Source organism: Pipistrellus hanaki (genome assembly GCF_964339955.1).
Source record: "Pipistrellus hanaki genome assembly, chromosome: 14".
NCBI lineage: Eukaryota > Metazoa > Chordata > Mammalia > Chiroptera > Vespertilionidae > Pipistrellus > Pipistrellus hanaki.
Genome location: NC_140516.1, coordinates 47826862 through 47843138, shown reverse-complemented (window position 1 = coordinate 47843138; position 16277 = coordinate 47826862). Strand labels below are relative to the sequence as shown.

General features: G+C 45.7%; 1 protein-coding gene across 2 annotated transcripts in view; it reads left to right on the top strand.

The window, feature by feature from the left end:
- GFRA1 (GDNF family receptor alpha 1) overlaps nt 1-16277 on the top strand; it is a 177601-nt gene that overhangs the window by 40518 nt on the left and 120806 nt on the right. The gene's annotated exons all lie outside the window — the stretch shown is intronic.

The window sequence follows — 16277 nt, the reverse complement described above, 5'->3', positions numbered from 1 at the left end:
AGAATCTCCGTGGTTGAAGAGGCAGAATTCTAGTTCGTAGACCTTTTTTGTTGTTTGTTTTTTGTTTTAATCCTCACCTGAGGACATGCTTTTATTAATTTCAGAAAGAGAGGGGGTGGGAGGGAGAGAGAGAGAAACATCAATGTGAGATCAAACATTGATGGCTTTCCTCCTGCATGCACCCCGATGGGGGATTGAACCTGCAACCTAGGTATGTGCCCTGACCGGGAATCGAACCCACAACCTTTTAGTGAATGGGACAAGCCTCAAACCAACTGAGCCACACCAACACAGGCCATGTATCTTTTTAAAAAACCGCCTGCTACCCAATGCCCACAGCACGCAGCCCGAAGGAGTGTTGGGACATGGAGAGGCAGCATCCATCGCTCAGTGCTCACTAGGGCGTTGGCTTTGGAACAAGGTGGACCCACCTTGGAACTGGAGCCCTGACCATGTTCCTTCACCTCCAAACCTGCTTTCTTCACCCCGGAGAGTGGGGGTGAAGGCTTAGATGGCTCAGTCCTTTGGGCATTGGCTGGGTAAAGAAGGAGCAACCAGATGCCCTGCTCCTCTAAGCTGGCATCTTTATCACCAGAGGCTGCCACATCTCAGGTCCAATCTCGGGCCCATTTCTGTTTCCTCTGTTGGGGGTACAGATGCATCTCTGGATAGTTTTAATCTATCTATCTATCTATCTATCTATCTATCCTCTGTTGGGGGTACAGATGCATCTCTGGATAGTTTTAATCTATTTATCTATCTATCTATCTATCTATCTATCTATCCATCCATCCATCCATCCATAATCTATCTATCTATCTATCATCTATCTATCCATCCATCTATGCATCTACCTACCTACCTACCTACCTATCATCTATCTATCTATCTATCTATCTATGTACCTATTATCTATCTATCTATGTATCTATCTATCATCTATCTATCTATACACTAGAGGCCCAGGTAAGGTCCCTAGCAGCTGCCATCTGCAGGCTGGGTAGTCCCTCCCTTCCCACCCCGTGGTCGAACTCCTGGATGAACTCCTGGTGAAGGGGACAATTTGCCTACAATGCTTTTATTATATAGGATATTTATTGGTTTTTAGAGTAAGGGAGAGAAGAGAGAGAGAAACATCATTGGTGAGAGGAAATCATTGGTTGGCTGCCTCCTGCATGCCCCCTACTTGGATCGAGCCCACAACCCGGGCATGTTCCCCGACCTGGAATTGAACCCTGACCCTCTGGTTCCTGGGTGGACACTCAGCCATTGAGCCCCACCGGCGGGGCTCTGGATCGTTTCCTAAGGTGTCTGCAGAGCCAACGCTCAGAGCTTGCCTCTGCCCCACAGCCCCGCTCTCACTGCCCTGGGCCGGGGGAGCAGAGAGGAACCGGGGGCAGGATAAGCAAGAAGCTCCCTATACAGATCAGGGTCCCCCCGTGAGGGCGGAGGGGGGACCCTCAGAGGACACGCGAGGCCCCTTCCCGATAAAACCCCTTTGAGAAGGCATTTCTATCCTGTGAACAGCGGTCTGTCATCTCAGTCTGTCCTTTCATCGCTTCCTAAAGGCCGCCCTTTTGATCCGGGTTCTCCGAGAGGGCAGAGGAAGTTTTCGGGGCCCGGCTTATTTGGGAAACATTTGTGCTTTGTGAAGACTCGGGCACGCCAGCGTTTGAAAGGCCACGCTGAGCATCTTTCCCTCGCATCCAGAGGACCCCGTGGCCGAGGGCAGCCAACAAGGAACCTTTTGTGCCTTCATAATTGCCCAGCAGCAGGCATTTTATAGCTGCTGAGTGGACTTCAAAGTTAATTACCGTTTAGACGTCTGCATGAAATATCCCCCCCCAAACACTGGGGATCAGAAACGTTTTGATGATTTATTTATATTTCAAAATCTAAACCGGTGCTGCCCAATAGAAGCAGAATGTGAGCTGCATGTTTAATTTAAAATTTCTGGTGCCGCCATCAAACTATCACAGAGCTCAGGTGGCATGGATTTTTAAAGAACATTTAATTTCGATTAATTGACCCATCGTATCATTTCAGCATGTAACTCAATGCAAACCATTATTAGTAAGCTGTTTGATTTTTCTCACTAACCAGATCTTGGAAATCCGAGAGTCCCTTTTATACCTAAAGCAATCCCAGTCCAGTCGCACCACCATCAAGCTCGGTGGCCACACGTGGCCTGGCGTGGACTGAAGCCAGGCAGGGATGATGCTGTACGCACTTAGCTTTCCCAGGTGGGGCCAGCCCCTGCGGGTGGTTCTTTAGATGAGTTCATAGGGTGAAGAGCTGGGTACAGTTATGAGGGACTGGCTTGCCCAGCTGTGGTCCAGAGAAGCTCAGAGGTGACAACACTGGGCATTAGAAATGTAGTCACAACCAGCACTGGTTTTTTTTTTTTTCTTCTTCTTCTTCTTTAAACAGCTTTATTGTTACATTAGGCCCGAAGCACGAAATTCGTGCAAAGGGCTCGGCCTCTGCAGCTGTGGCAGCTGCCTCTGCCTCGGCCCCCCCCCCCCCCCCACCTCCGGGCTTCGTCCAGAAGGTTGTCTTGAAGGTCGTCCAGTCTAATTAATTATTATAAATAATTATAATAATTAATTAGACATTTATTATTATAAATAATTCAGATATCATACAACTCACCCTTTTAAAGTGTACAGTTTCATGGTTTTGAGTAAATTCATCAAACAATGAATTTTAGGACTTTTTGTTATTCCCAAAAGAAACCAGGCACCCCTCAGCTGTCGCTCCCTCCCGTCTCTCATCCTCTCCAGCCCGGGGCAACCACTAATCTATCTTCGGTTTCTAGGTTTGCCTATTCTGGACAGTCCACATAAATGGAGCCATGGAGCATGTGGTCCCTGTGACTAGCTTCTTTCACTTGGCATCCTGTTTGAAGGGTTCATCCATATTGTAACTTCTATTAGTACTTCATTTCTTTTTATTGCCAAATAAGATCCTGTTGTGTGGACATGCCACATTTTATTTACGCATTAACCAGTTGAGAGATATTTGGGTTGTTTCCACTTTTTGACTATCGTGACTGATGCTGCTGTGAACATTTGTGTCCAAGGTTTTGCGTGGATATATGCTTTCCTGTCGTTGGGGTCCATGCCTAGGAGTGGAATTGCTGGGTCAGAGGGTAGCTCTGTATTGAACCGTGTGAGGGCCTGCCAGACTGTTTTCCGAAGTGGCTACCCACTTCTGCATGCCGACCAGCAGTGTGTGAGGACTCCAGTTTCTCCAGATCTTTGCCAACGTTTGTTATTTATCTGCCTTTCTGATTATAGCCCTCCCAGTGGGTGTGCAATGGTATCTCATGTGGTTTTGATTTGCAATACCCTGATCCCTAATAAGGTTGAGCATTTCCCAATGTGGTCATTTGTATATCTTCTTTGGACAAATGTCTATTCAGATTCTTTGCCCATTTTTTTTAAGTTGAATTTATTGGGGTGACATTGGTTCACAAGACCATACAGGTTTCAAGTGTACAACTCAATAAAACATCATCTGCACACTGGATCTTGTGCCTACCGCCCCAAGAAAAATCTGTATCTATCCCCAACCTCCCTCTGCCCCTTTGCCCTCCTCCACCCAGCCCCCACTCTCCTTTCCCTCTGGCTCTCACCACACTGTTGTTGGTATCTGTGTTATGTATGTATTTTTTTTTTTGGGGGGGGGGATCCCTTCACCTTCTTTCATCCATTCCCCCTACTGCCCTCTCCTCTGACAGCTGTCAGTCTGTACCATGAATCCATGCCTCTTTTTCTGTTTTGCTTGTCAGTTTATTTTGCTCATTAGACTCCACATATAAGTGAGATCAAATGGAATTTATCTTTCTCTGACTGGCGCATGTCAGTTAGCATAATAATTTCTAGGACCATAATTTGGTATATATCTTTTACATTTTTGACTTGTCATAGTTCTTTATACAGTCCAGGTACAAGTGCCTTATCAGACATATGATTGGCAATTATCTACATTAATAAAAGAGAAAGATGCAAATTGACCATACCTCTGGGACACCCACCAGCCAATCATGAGTGAGTATGCAAATTAACCCAACAAAATACGCAGGCATGGAACTAAGACTAAAGACTGAAGGCTGGAGGCTTGGTTCCGCTGTGCCCATGTCCTGGGTGCCCAAGGAAAACAGATGCTCACAGCCAGCGGAAGGAAGACCTACTGCATGAATCTTTGTGCATCTGGCCTCTAGTTTTATATAATTTTATGGGGTTGTATTTTTACTTTCATGATGGTTCACTTTGAAGCATAAATGTTTTTTTTTAATTTTGATTATGTCCAGTTCATCTATTTTTCTTTCAGAGCTTCTGCTTTTGATGTCCTATTTAAGAAACTATTGCCTAATCTTAGAAAGTCACAAAGATTTATATCTTGTTATCTTCTAAGAGTTTTATAGTTCTAGCTCTTTGATCCACTTTGAATTAATTTGTATGAGATATGAGATAAGGCTCCATTTTAATTCTTTTACATGTGGATAGTCAGTTGTCCCAGCACCATTAGTTGAAAATATTATTTTTTTCCTATTGAATTGTCTTATCAAAATTCAATGGACTATAACTCTGAGGGTTTATTTCTGGGCTGTCAGTTCTAGTCCTTTGATCAATATGTCTGTCCTTTATACCCATACCTCACTGTCTTCATTAACTGTCACTTTGAAATAAGTTTCGAAATCAGGAAGTGTGAGCCCTCCAACTTGGTTCTCTTTCAAGGGCTATGCAGAGCATCTTGAGATGGCCAATGAATTTTAGGATCGGCTTGCTAACTTCTGCAAAGATGGCTGCAATTTTGATAGGATTGTGTTGAAAGTGTGTATCAGTTTGGAGAGTATTTCCATTTTAAAGGTATTAAGTCTTTTGACCCCTGGATCAAACTCTGTTCCCGATTTAGTTCCTTTTCTTCTCTTCCACAGAGACATCACTGTGCTTTGTGAAACTTTGCAAAGACCTTGACCCCTGTCATTTACCCACCTGGTAATACAGAGCATAGTAGGTTGTTAGATCCAGAGGGAAAATGGACAGAGTGGTTAAATCACCTTTGATGTGCTAGGAGAAGGAGAGGTGCAGGGAACTTATTCAGGAATAGATCCTAAAATGCACAGACTTCAAAACCCCAAAGGTGCTTACAAGTAGAGCATTTATTATCATTTGTATCTGTGTCTACTCTATATTATTAACACCAATTCCATGTGCTCATTTCCCCAATATTTTATTATGACAAATTTCAAGCATAAGAAAAGTCGAAAGAATTATATCATAAACATCTAACTGGATTCTACAGTAAAGAAATCTTTACCTACTCATAAGTAATGTGGTTATTTTCTTACGGCTTTTTTTTTTCTAGAAATATTATAGTTTAAGCATTTATCTATAGGCCCGTGACTTATTGTGAATTAATTTTTGTGTGTTGTCTGAGGAGGCAGAAGTCTAAGTTGTTTTTTTTTTTTGTGTGTGTGTGTGTGTATGTATGTGTGTGTGTATTTTTATTTATTTATTTATTTTTTGTCTGTTTGGGTGTTCCAGTCCCATTTGTTGAAGAGACTGGCTTTTCATTATTGGATTACACTGGCTCCTTTGTCAAAAAGCAAATGATTGTAAATCTGCAGGTCTATTTCTGGGCTCTCTGTTCTGCTCCCCTAGACTGCTTGTCTGTCAGCGACAACTGTCTTAATTTCTGTGGCTTTATTTTGTGTCTTGGAGACGAGTAGTGTCAATCCTCCAACATAACCCTGCTTTATCAAGAGAGCTTTGGCTATTCTAGATTCTTCTATTTCTTAAACCTTTTAGAATTGGCTTGTCACTTCCTACAAAAAAATCTGGTGCACTTGCCATTTGGGATTGCATTGAATATATAGGCTAATTTGGGGGAAAACAATATCTTAATAATACTGAGTCCTTCAGTCTGTGAATATGACATATTCCGCCATCTATTTAGGTTTTCTTCCATTTCCCGTGAGCCCATTTTATTTCTTCTCACTCGTTTGTGCTGTTGCTCCATGGTCCTTCATCTCCACATGTTGAGTCCTACTGTGCAGTGGTGATGGGGTGTGCCCTACAGTCAGATGGCCTATGGGGTCTTTGGCAAATGAACTGATGGGTAAAATGAAGGTGAGAATGATATGTACTACTAGAGGCCTGGTGATTTTTGCATGGATGGGATCTGGCTGCCCCGCCCCAATAGGGGCCGATTGGGGCGGGCTGGCCAGGGGTAGGGGCCATGGGAGGTTGGCTGGCTGGCCCTGCCCCCATCCGGTCAGTTGTCTGGCTGCAGTGCTCATCATAGTGACCTGTCTTGTGGTCGTTCCGGTCACTTGGCTTCTATATATATAGAATTTAAAAAAAATATTTTATTGATATTTTACAGAGAGGAAGAGAGGGATAGAGAGTTAGAAACATTGATGAGAGAGAAACATCGATCAGCTGCCTCTTTCACACCTCCTGTTGGGAATGTGCCCACAAGCAAGGTACATGCCCTTGACCAGAATCGAACCTGGGACCTTCCAGTCTGCAAACCCATGTTCTATCCACTGAGCCAAACCGGTTTCAGTATATATAGAATTTTAAGTGAAGTCCTAATAAACGAGGGCTCCATCAATGCTAGCTTTGTTTAGGACTGTCCTTCACCATCCAGCTCAGGTTGTATCTAGTCCGTGAAGGCTGCCCAGAGCCCCCTCCTCAAAATGTCTCTCTTCCTCACTGTCCTGTTTTCCTCTCCAGGTAGAATTTGGCGCCCTTTCCTTGAGTGTGTCTAGCTCTCCTTTTTATCATAAGCTCTTGGACCACAGGGTCTGGATTTCAGCTTCCTCTGAGCCCATTAATTACTCAGCACATTGTATCAGCTCCAGTGGACACTAACAAAGTACCAGAAATTTCTATTTTATTTTTTTCAGAGTGTGAGCACATCCACTATTTTATTGTTTCCTGGAAGAATTAGTTAAGACAGGCCTCCACTGCAGCTATGGCTCCCCAAGAGAGGATTACCCACCAGCCATCGCCAGTTAGGGCAGAGGTAGGACTAGAACCCAGCTCTCAGCTCTCTGGACTTGAAGAATAATAGCCATGATGCTTGGAAATATACTATATACATACATATACAAATATACTATATACATACATATACACTACATACATACATATATAATACATATAAATACTATATATATGTATATATACACAATGTATATTGTAAATTTATATAGTATATATAGCTTCAAATACCTTCAGCTCTGTGAGATGCTGGCATCCTTTGGATTAGGGCAAAGCAGCGGCACAGACCCTTCGTGAAACTGCCATCTACATTTCCTGACTGCTTTGAGCCACTGAACGTCATGCAGGTTTAAAAGAATCTTAAAAGGCGGAATGAAATTCCCCACAAGTACGACCTGTGGTACCCAGGTTGACTGCTCGCCGCCTCTTCTTCCCAAAGATGAAAACGTGCAGCTGCAGAGGCTGTGAGGAAGGCGTCCTCAGCCCCCGCGGGCCTCTGCCCCTCTGGATGCCTGGCCGCGATGCACCAGCGCCCGGCCTGGTGTGCGGCCCCGGGTGCAGGTGAGATGATGGAGAGAGAGGAACCGCACTGAGCCTCTGAGGGGGCGACTTTAAGAAATGAGCTGCCTTCCCGGAGAAAGACCTGTGCACTGAGACATTCATGAGAGAGCCTATAGTTCACATTGGACTTCTTGCTCCCAACTACCTCTGACAAATGCCAGCTCTTCCGTGATAGAGAGTGTGGGGCAGCACTCGTGCGGGGTAATGTCTGTTCATTGGGTAAACGTGGATCCTGCTTCCAAAGAACAGATAGGATTCGGAGAGAATGAACGCTGCATTGCTGGAGATGTTTTCTCCTATATCTCCCTGCTCCTGATGGGGGGCCCAGTGGGCATGGGGTGCAGATTCTGCCATAGTTCCCAGGTAACCTGGAAGCACATAGCAAAGGGTCCTAGCGCAAAGGCTGGTTACGGAGCTTTTAGAACCGGAAGGGACTGCAGAGGCTCCAGTCAAACCTTTGGGAGCTAGAATGCTGCAATGATTTATCCTCGATTTTTCTGGGGATTCGTGGCAGGGCCTGGCCAGAACCTGTACTTCCCAAAACGGGTCTGGCCAGCATGCATCCGTGGCCAAACGTCCTCCGTGAAGACTCGGGCCAATTTGCTGGAACATGTTTACTTCCAGATCATTCTAATCAGCAGTGCTTGATGTTGGGGGCAGCTTCTCCGAACTCAGACTTTAATTGTCTCTGGCTCCTGGAAGCTCTCCTGATGGTAATTTGTGCCAAGCCATCAGAATAATGATGACGGCATTGTCTTATGTTTACTTTAAAGTTGTCCATCCTGGTAACGATCACCTGGCAGAGGAGGAGATTGATTGTGCTGGACATTTGTAAATACCGAGTTTGGATTTAGGATACGGGGTAGTCCTAGTAAAGCCTGGATCTCAGAGACCTGCCTGAGAGGTAGATACAGGATGAAAGTAACCAGTTGACTTGGAAATGGAGATGACAGAACATCTTTCAGGAAGTGCATGCTGGGTGGGTAGGGGTGGTGGTGCAAATAGGAATCGATTCAAGGAGGCCCTGTAACCTTAGAGGTTTTCAGCTGGTTTATAATTTATCTGTAATGCGAAAAATATTTTACCACCGAGATACTATCTTGAGATAAATCTGAAATCACCAGCCACATTATGAATGTGTTTATGGATGTGTGTGAAATGCAGGGGATGAGATTTTTTCCCCTCTGTGACTGTAATTTAGTGTGGATAAGATGACAAATAAGCTCTACGCAATAACAGCCCATCTGATAGAATGTGTGTAATTTTAAACTTGAAGCCATCGTGTTTTAGAACTGGAGGGACCTCAGAGATCACCTCGCACACATCAGCTTCTGGCGGAGGGGCTGAATCCCGGAGAAGATGAGTGGCTTTGCCTCTAGTGCCAGCTGGAACCCAGAGGTTCAGACTGTTGGTTTTGGAGACTTTGTAGAAAAGAAGGCTCAGTACCCACAGATGATTTTTAGTGTTTTACCTTTCGTGGTTTATTTTATTGCTTATCAGAGCTATAATTGATCAGAACCGTATGAATGAGAGTTGTACTGATAAGACCCATAACTAATCAGGCCCATAATTAATCAGAGCCATAACTGATTAGAGCTATAACTGATCAGACCCATAACTGATCAGAGCTATAACTGATCAGAGCTATAACTGATCAGACCCATAATTGATCAGAGCTATAACTGATCAGAGCTATAGCTGATCAGACCCATATTTGATCAGAGCCATAACTGATCAGAGCTATAACTGATCAGACTCATTATTGATCAGACCCATAACTGATTTATTCTGGAAGGTGGACCTACTCTCCAGGCCTTTGCATATGCAGATGGATGCTTCATAAGAACCCTTTCTGTGACTCCTAATTAAAACTTAATTACGTAAGTTTAGGGAAATTAGAACAAAGTTACTTGTCAACCTCTTCTTTTGGTTGCGCTATGAATGCGGCTCCTTATGACTGCTCGGCGAGCTGACTTAAAGGAATTCAGAGCTAGTCACGTACGCCGTCCTTTTGAAAGAAAAACACTGGCTGCTGAAGGGATTGAGTTTAATATAGTTTCCTATCAGAGCGGTTTCAATAACGCCGTCAAAAGTATTCGTACATGAATTCATTAAGCCCAGATTAGGCTTATTATAATTACTCAAAAAGTAATTCAGTTGGAGAGAAAACATTTTAAACGGATATAAAATACACTGTGCGCCGGGAAGCCAGCCTGTGCTACTTTATCAGCCCCATAAAGTACGGCAGAATGGAACATAACTTCCATAGTATACAGAATGCAATCATAAAAAGTATTATTCCTACATCTATTTCTTTATGTTCTTTCAGGAGTTAAGGGCTTCATCCCTCTGTGCGGCGAATGAGCTAGACTGGGGATGGAATGCCATAAACATGGCAGGGACTCACAGCTCCGGCCCTGGCACTGCCCCTGAACCTCGTGGGCTGCTGCTTAAGCACGTGGCCTAAGAGTGATGTTGGTGGCACATTCCCTAGGAAATGTAGTAGGAAGATACTTCAGGGCTTAAAATATATATACATATATATTTTTTACAACAAAAGACCATGTGCCACCAGAGGTAAGACAGTGATAGGCAAAGTCAGGGTCTTCATGTCTTAACATGATGAAAGGGGAGGAGGGGCCAGGAGCAGGGAGGATGATGGGACTTTACCGGCATGGGTCCCAAATGAGACAGAGAAGAAGAAGGACAGAGAGATTCAAGTCCCACCGCATTCAAGAATGGGGAATCAGGCCCTAGCCGGTTTGGCTCAGTGGATAAAGCATTGGCCTGTGGATCCGAAGGGTCTTGGGTTCAATTCCGGTCTAGAGCATGAAGCTTGGTTGCAGGCTCCTCCCCGGCCAGGGCCCTGGTCAGGGCTGGTGCAGGTGGCAACCACTGGATGTTTTTCTCTCACATCGTCACATCTCTGTCTTCCCCTCTCTCTTCTACTCTCTCTAAAAATCAATGTAAAATTACCCTTGGGTGAGGAATAAAAAATAAAACAAACAAGCAAAAGAATGAGAATAGGAAAGCGATAGGGGCCTGGGTGGCCACAGGCTGCCTGAGCTGTCTGGTTTTGGAGACACAGGACACTAATCACGGCCCTGTGCGGTGCCATGGAGACCACGTGGGGACTCCGGAGGAGGCTTGGATGCTCGCTGGCCCGGCTCCAGGAGAGCACAGGCCTGCACCTGGACAGGAAGGGCTCCTGTAAGTGGTTTGTTGTGCTCAAACTTTACCTAATTTACATAATAAAGTAGCAGAACCCTTTGCCCAGGCAAATCCTTCATAGAATCCCACTGCACCGAGTAGAAGTTTTCAATTCCCCCACCTCTTTTGAGTCCTCGGCTTCTAGGGAGCATGGCTTGAAACATGGATCAAAGCCCATAGCAGGCTCAGAGGAGACAGGCAATGTCAGAGGGGCGAGTGGTGACGAAAATCAAGGCTGGGCCCTGGGTTTCTGGAACTTCTCATCACACCCTTTAGATCACGGAGGATTGACGATAAGATGTCATTGGACCACTGATTGCAGAGATGAATAATTCATCCATAAGATAATGTTGGAGAATTGCTTAAGAGTTTCTCAATGGCACAGAGCTACTTGATGAGAAGAAGAAATGAAAACGATCATTTCATTTTAGGATTTCCTCCTGTGATCACTTGTACAGCCCTATAGAAAGTCGCAAAGGTTTTTCAAGTAGTAGGCAACCAATCGATGTTGACTTGTAACGCTGCCATTCATAGACGTCTTTCTGAGTACTACCGTGTGTGTACTCTCCTCCGTATCACATCGCTGAGTCTCCATAGCACTGTATGAGGTAACACAGACGTGAGCTATGGTCGTTAGCTCCCTGTTGCTGATGAGAAAATCGAGGATTGGGGAGGCTCAGTCATTTGCCTGAGATCACTCAGCCAGGCCTGGGCCCAGCTCCGACTTCCAGACCTGAGCTCTTTGCTACCCTGTTCTATTGCTTATGATTATAAGAGCAGTAACTTCCACTGACCGAACATGTACCACCAACCAGCTGCCATGTGCTCACTGAGAGCGTCACAGTATGATCTTGGTTGTTGTCATGCATTTCGGAAGGTAAGCTTTGTTATCCCCGTTTTGTAAGCGAAGGAAGGGGGATCAAGAGGGGTGAAATAGCGAGCCCAGATCTGAAAGTGGTGTTAGACTCCCCAGTCCCTGGGCTCTCCGCTGATTAAATTACCTGCCTTGACCTTCATGATAGCCCTATGGTAGGACAAAGCGTGTCTCAGCTATCCCCGCTTATTAGATGAGAACATAGGATACAAGATGCCCCCCAGGCTTCCACGTCATGAGGAGCTGGGACCCAGTCTTAGATTATGGGATCCAGTGGCCACCATCATGTGGTGACATGGCCCTGGAATGTATCTGAGAGAGAAGGAGATAACCCTGCCCTTCCTGAGAAGCCCACCTGCCATTTTTGGACCTAGGTGAATGGTGGCACTGCCATTTTTGGACCTTGGTGAATGGTGGCACCCCAGAGTAGAATCCCATTGACAAAGTTAGGCTCTGTCAGTGGGAATCTACTCTGGAGTGCCACCATTTACCAAGAGGGGGAGGGATTGGAGGGACCCACTTCATTCTCGGGGACTTGCAGGACACAAAAGCCACAGGCTGCATTCTGGTACTCTTCATATCCCTGTATAGAGCCAGTTGGGCTTTGAAGTTTGGTGAGGGGGCCACCTGGCCCATCTTGAAGTTGACTATGGCTCATGGTGACACGGACCCCACTCTGGGAATCAGCATTCATTCCACTCTTCCCTTCCTCTTTTCCCCTGCCCCTGGTGAGTTGGATCCTCGTAGAAGTTACCAAGCTTTACCGTAAAAGCACTTGTACTTGAGACTTTTCTTCAGCTCAAACCACAGGGGCACTCACAAGACAGCTGTCTCCCCAGGTGAGAGTTCTTAAATGGGAGTTAAGTGCATGCATTTTCAAGAAACCAAACTCCCCTCATATATAATTTACCCCAGAAAAGAAAGCAAACGTGAGAGAGCGTGTGATTACATTGTCTGAGACCCCGTAGCTTTGGCTTCCTCCCGTCTTAACGGAAGTTGGGCACACTTGCATGGTGGGGCCTGTCGTTTCTGCTAAGTGTGATATGTAATAACAGTGAGAGCATCCCTGACCATCATTGCTATGGACTGTGGATCGAAATAGTAAATTATTCCTAGCAGACCGAAGGGGCAATGAGACGGCCATCCAGGTCTGCTCATAAAACAAAGCCGCAGATAAATAAAGGAGCGCCCACTTACTTAACCCGTGTGGCTCTGCGTGCGGCTGATTATTAACCCGGAGCAGTAGAGAGGCTCACCCGGTGGAGTTAAATCATTTTTAATAGAGGTAAACACTGGCCATGCGGACGAGTGGTGCTCCAGAAAGTTTTTAATCAGCAGCGTTGAGGAATTCCCCTGGCCTAATTGCCATCACTTATTAATACTAATAAATAATCCAGTCTTTGTACAGCCCCTGTCTCTGGAGGACTCCGTGCATTAAACATCTCTGGGGTATGAATCTCTCAGCAGGGATGGGGGAGAGGGCGGGCATCCTTGATGTTCATTCCTTGTTGAAGAAACTGGACATAGAGGCTCATCTCCAGTCCCTCTTTCCCCCTTTCTCCTTCCCACTTCTGCGGTCACTGACTTATCCCCGTGGCCTTTCATCTATCTATAGGACCAGCCTGGCTCAGGGGGGGTGGGGGTGGGGCTGGAGAACAGGCCTTCTTTGTTCCCCTGAAGGACTGGGCTGGGAGGTTGTCTCCCTGGGGAAGTGAGTAAGAGCAGAGCTTTGTCCGAAGGAGTTCATTTCCTCTCCACAATGTCCCTGGAGGGCTCTGGGCACAACCTGGCTGTGGTTAGGGTGGAAGCTCCCAGCTCTGAGCTCCTGTGACTTCCATTTCTGGGGAGAGCAGATGTCTTCTTCTCGCGAGATTCCCCATAGCCACTGATGGGAATGTGTTCCTGCAAATCCTCTGACCTAACCTCTGGGCACCAGGGTTGTGGCCCTCAGCAATGAGGAAACTCAAGCTCAGGGGATGACTGACTCCCAAGTAGGTCCGAGGGGCTGGTTAGACTTCAAGAAGATCACACTCCATTGTGAGGTCTTTTAGAGGGATTGGTGCCTATGGTTTTGGAAATCGGCATGTTGGGCATGAACCCCAATGAAGAAGATGGTGAGGGTATTTTTGTGGCTAATATTGTGTGAGGCTTGCAATTGGAGGCTTGGGTGTAGGGGAGTGGGGGTGGGGGGAGGGGTTGTAAAAGGTAGCCAAGCAGCACAGAACTTAACCATCTTCTCACTTATTTTCTGCTCTTCTGTCCACGAGTCATTTGAGCCTGGATGGCTGGCTCAGTTGGGGAAAGTCAGATTTTAAAGGAGGAACCCAAGCCATTAGTATACAGAGCAAAGAGCTAAATAATGCTAAGAACAAAATGATTTATGCCACAGACTACAGAAGACATAAATTTACAGTGTAAATTACAAGATAACTCATGGGCAAAATTGTTGCAATATTTATACCAGTGTTTATTAAAATTTACATTTGAATAAAAAGGTGCAAATGTCAATGAAGCTGAAAAAGGGTTCCTTTAGAAATCTAAAATAGCTCCTCTGGAATTCAAGCGAGGTTTCTTTGGAGGAGAAGACATGAATAGTATTTGTGTAGATTTGTCTGCTAACACATGGAATACCCGGTGGATTTGGAAGGAATAAGGTCCCAACATCCCTGCCCCGATTTCCTCCCTCCCTGCCCACTCGCCGATGCTTTCCAGTGATTCCAATCTGTACTGAATTTCGAAGGACGTGTTCCCTGCCAAAGCCACGGAGAGGAGGGTGAGGTGTGTGGACAGATGTCCAGACTGGATCCGTATCTGAAAGACTAATCACATTTCATGATGTTTCCAAGGTTGGAAATTTTTGTCTGTATTCATTAGAGGAGCATGATAAATCTCGAATTTGTGCTTTGCTAATAGGAACGAGCTTTCGTGCTTCATTAAGGTTAAATGGATCTCATTGTCGTCCTGGCTCTGCCTCTAGCGCCGCGGTATGTGGCCTTGGGAAGAATCTCTCCCATCTCTGAGACTCAGGCTCCTCATCTGTAACATGAGGGGGTTGGACCAGGTAGGCGTTGAGACAGATCAGCCCTCTCTCCTCCTCGCTGGTGTGGGAGCATACCATGCCAGGCAGTTAGGACCCACCAGAGTGAGGAAGACACTTAGCCCTTGTCCGCAGGCGCTCAGGGTCCACATAAATAACTAATTATAATAGGAGCTGTAATTGCAATGCGCACACATTACACGGGGAGCACAGAGGCGGAAACTGACTTCCCTCGCCACAGGAATAAGCTCTAGGGAACCTCGCAGTGCTTATGACATTTGAAGGCCGGGAGGAGGGCTCCTGCAGGTGAGCAGGCTGGTCCCAGTAGGTGGTGCAGACTCTCTGTTGGAGACACCAGGTGCCCATGACCATAGTTTGCTGAGGGAGCTGTTCTTGGTTCTTCTCAGGCCCTGGGCAGTGTCCGGGGATGGGAGGTGAGTGGCTTTTGATGAATGACTGGGGCTCATGATGAATGACGGGTTAGAGAATGACATACTGCATATGTAAATGGGAGCTAAGTTGATGTCCCATAAAGGTACCAGTATGGGCCATTTACATCCCAGTTGGTGTTGATGAATGTGAGAGAAAAGGTGGCGTGTTAGCCAGTTCCCTGAGATTGGGAACGGAGTGTCTGTGGTCTGGCCAGGGTGGAGGTGTATGGAACAGGAACGAAGATCCTTAGAGGGGTCACGTGTGCTCCGTTGAAATGAAAACTGCCCCCACGGGTGCTCTGTCCGTGCCGCCTGTCTCACCCACCTGGTCACATTTCATCCAACACATTTCATTCACGGGCCCTTGGCTCTCCGTGACCTTATAGGAGCTGATGTTTTGGTGGGGATGGCTGACCACAAATTTAGATGTTGATGATACAGTGATACAGTTCTTAGTTTTTGAGATGAAAGTAACTTGCTTTAAGGTTCAGATTATAAATGTAAGACATTGTTCATTGTTAAAAATGAGAACAATACAGAAATGCTTCCGCAAAGTTTAAAAATAAAGATGATCTCATTACCAATGGAACACTATACAGCAGTGAGCATGAATGATCTACCACAGGCTACAGCGTGGGGACCCACAGTCTCTGCAGAGCAAAGAAGACAGATAGAACAAATTCACACGGAATCGGTCCATTTATACCAAGTTCAAAAATAGTAAAAGCAAATGTAAGGTGTTAGAAGTCAAGCTAGGGTTCCCCTTGGGGGCAGGGTGGTGGTGTTAGTGACTGTGTGGTTCCCAGTCCAGACACAGTGTGGTTCCCAGTCTAGACACAGTGCTTGGCATATAGTAGCCTCTTGAGTTTTTATTGAAACCATTTTGTTCACCTTTGATCTAGCATTTCAGAGGAAGGCATGGGCTTAGCTGTGAGCTATGATGTGGGGGATTTACCCCATATTTTGTTTATATGATTCATAGGCCCTTCCTCAGTTTATCCTTCTGTGTGGCCTTGTTGCTTTGTTGTTACTTATAAGCCAGCCCAGGCAACTTAGTTGTAGCTTAAGAAGATGGTTTCTGGAATCCAACAGACTTGAGTTCACTCCTGAGCCCATTACTTACTTGCCTGTGGTTTAGGGTGAGTTAC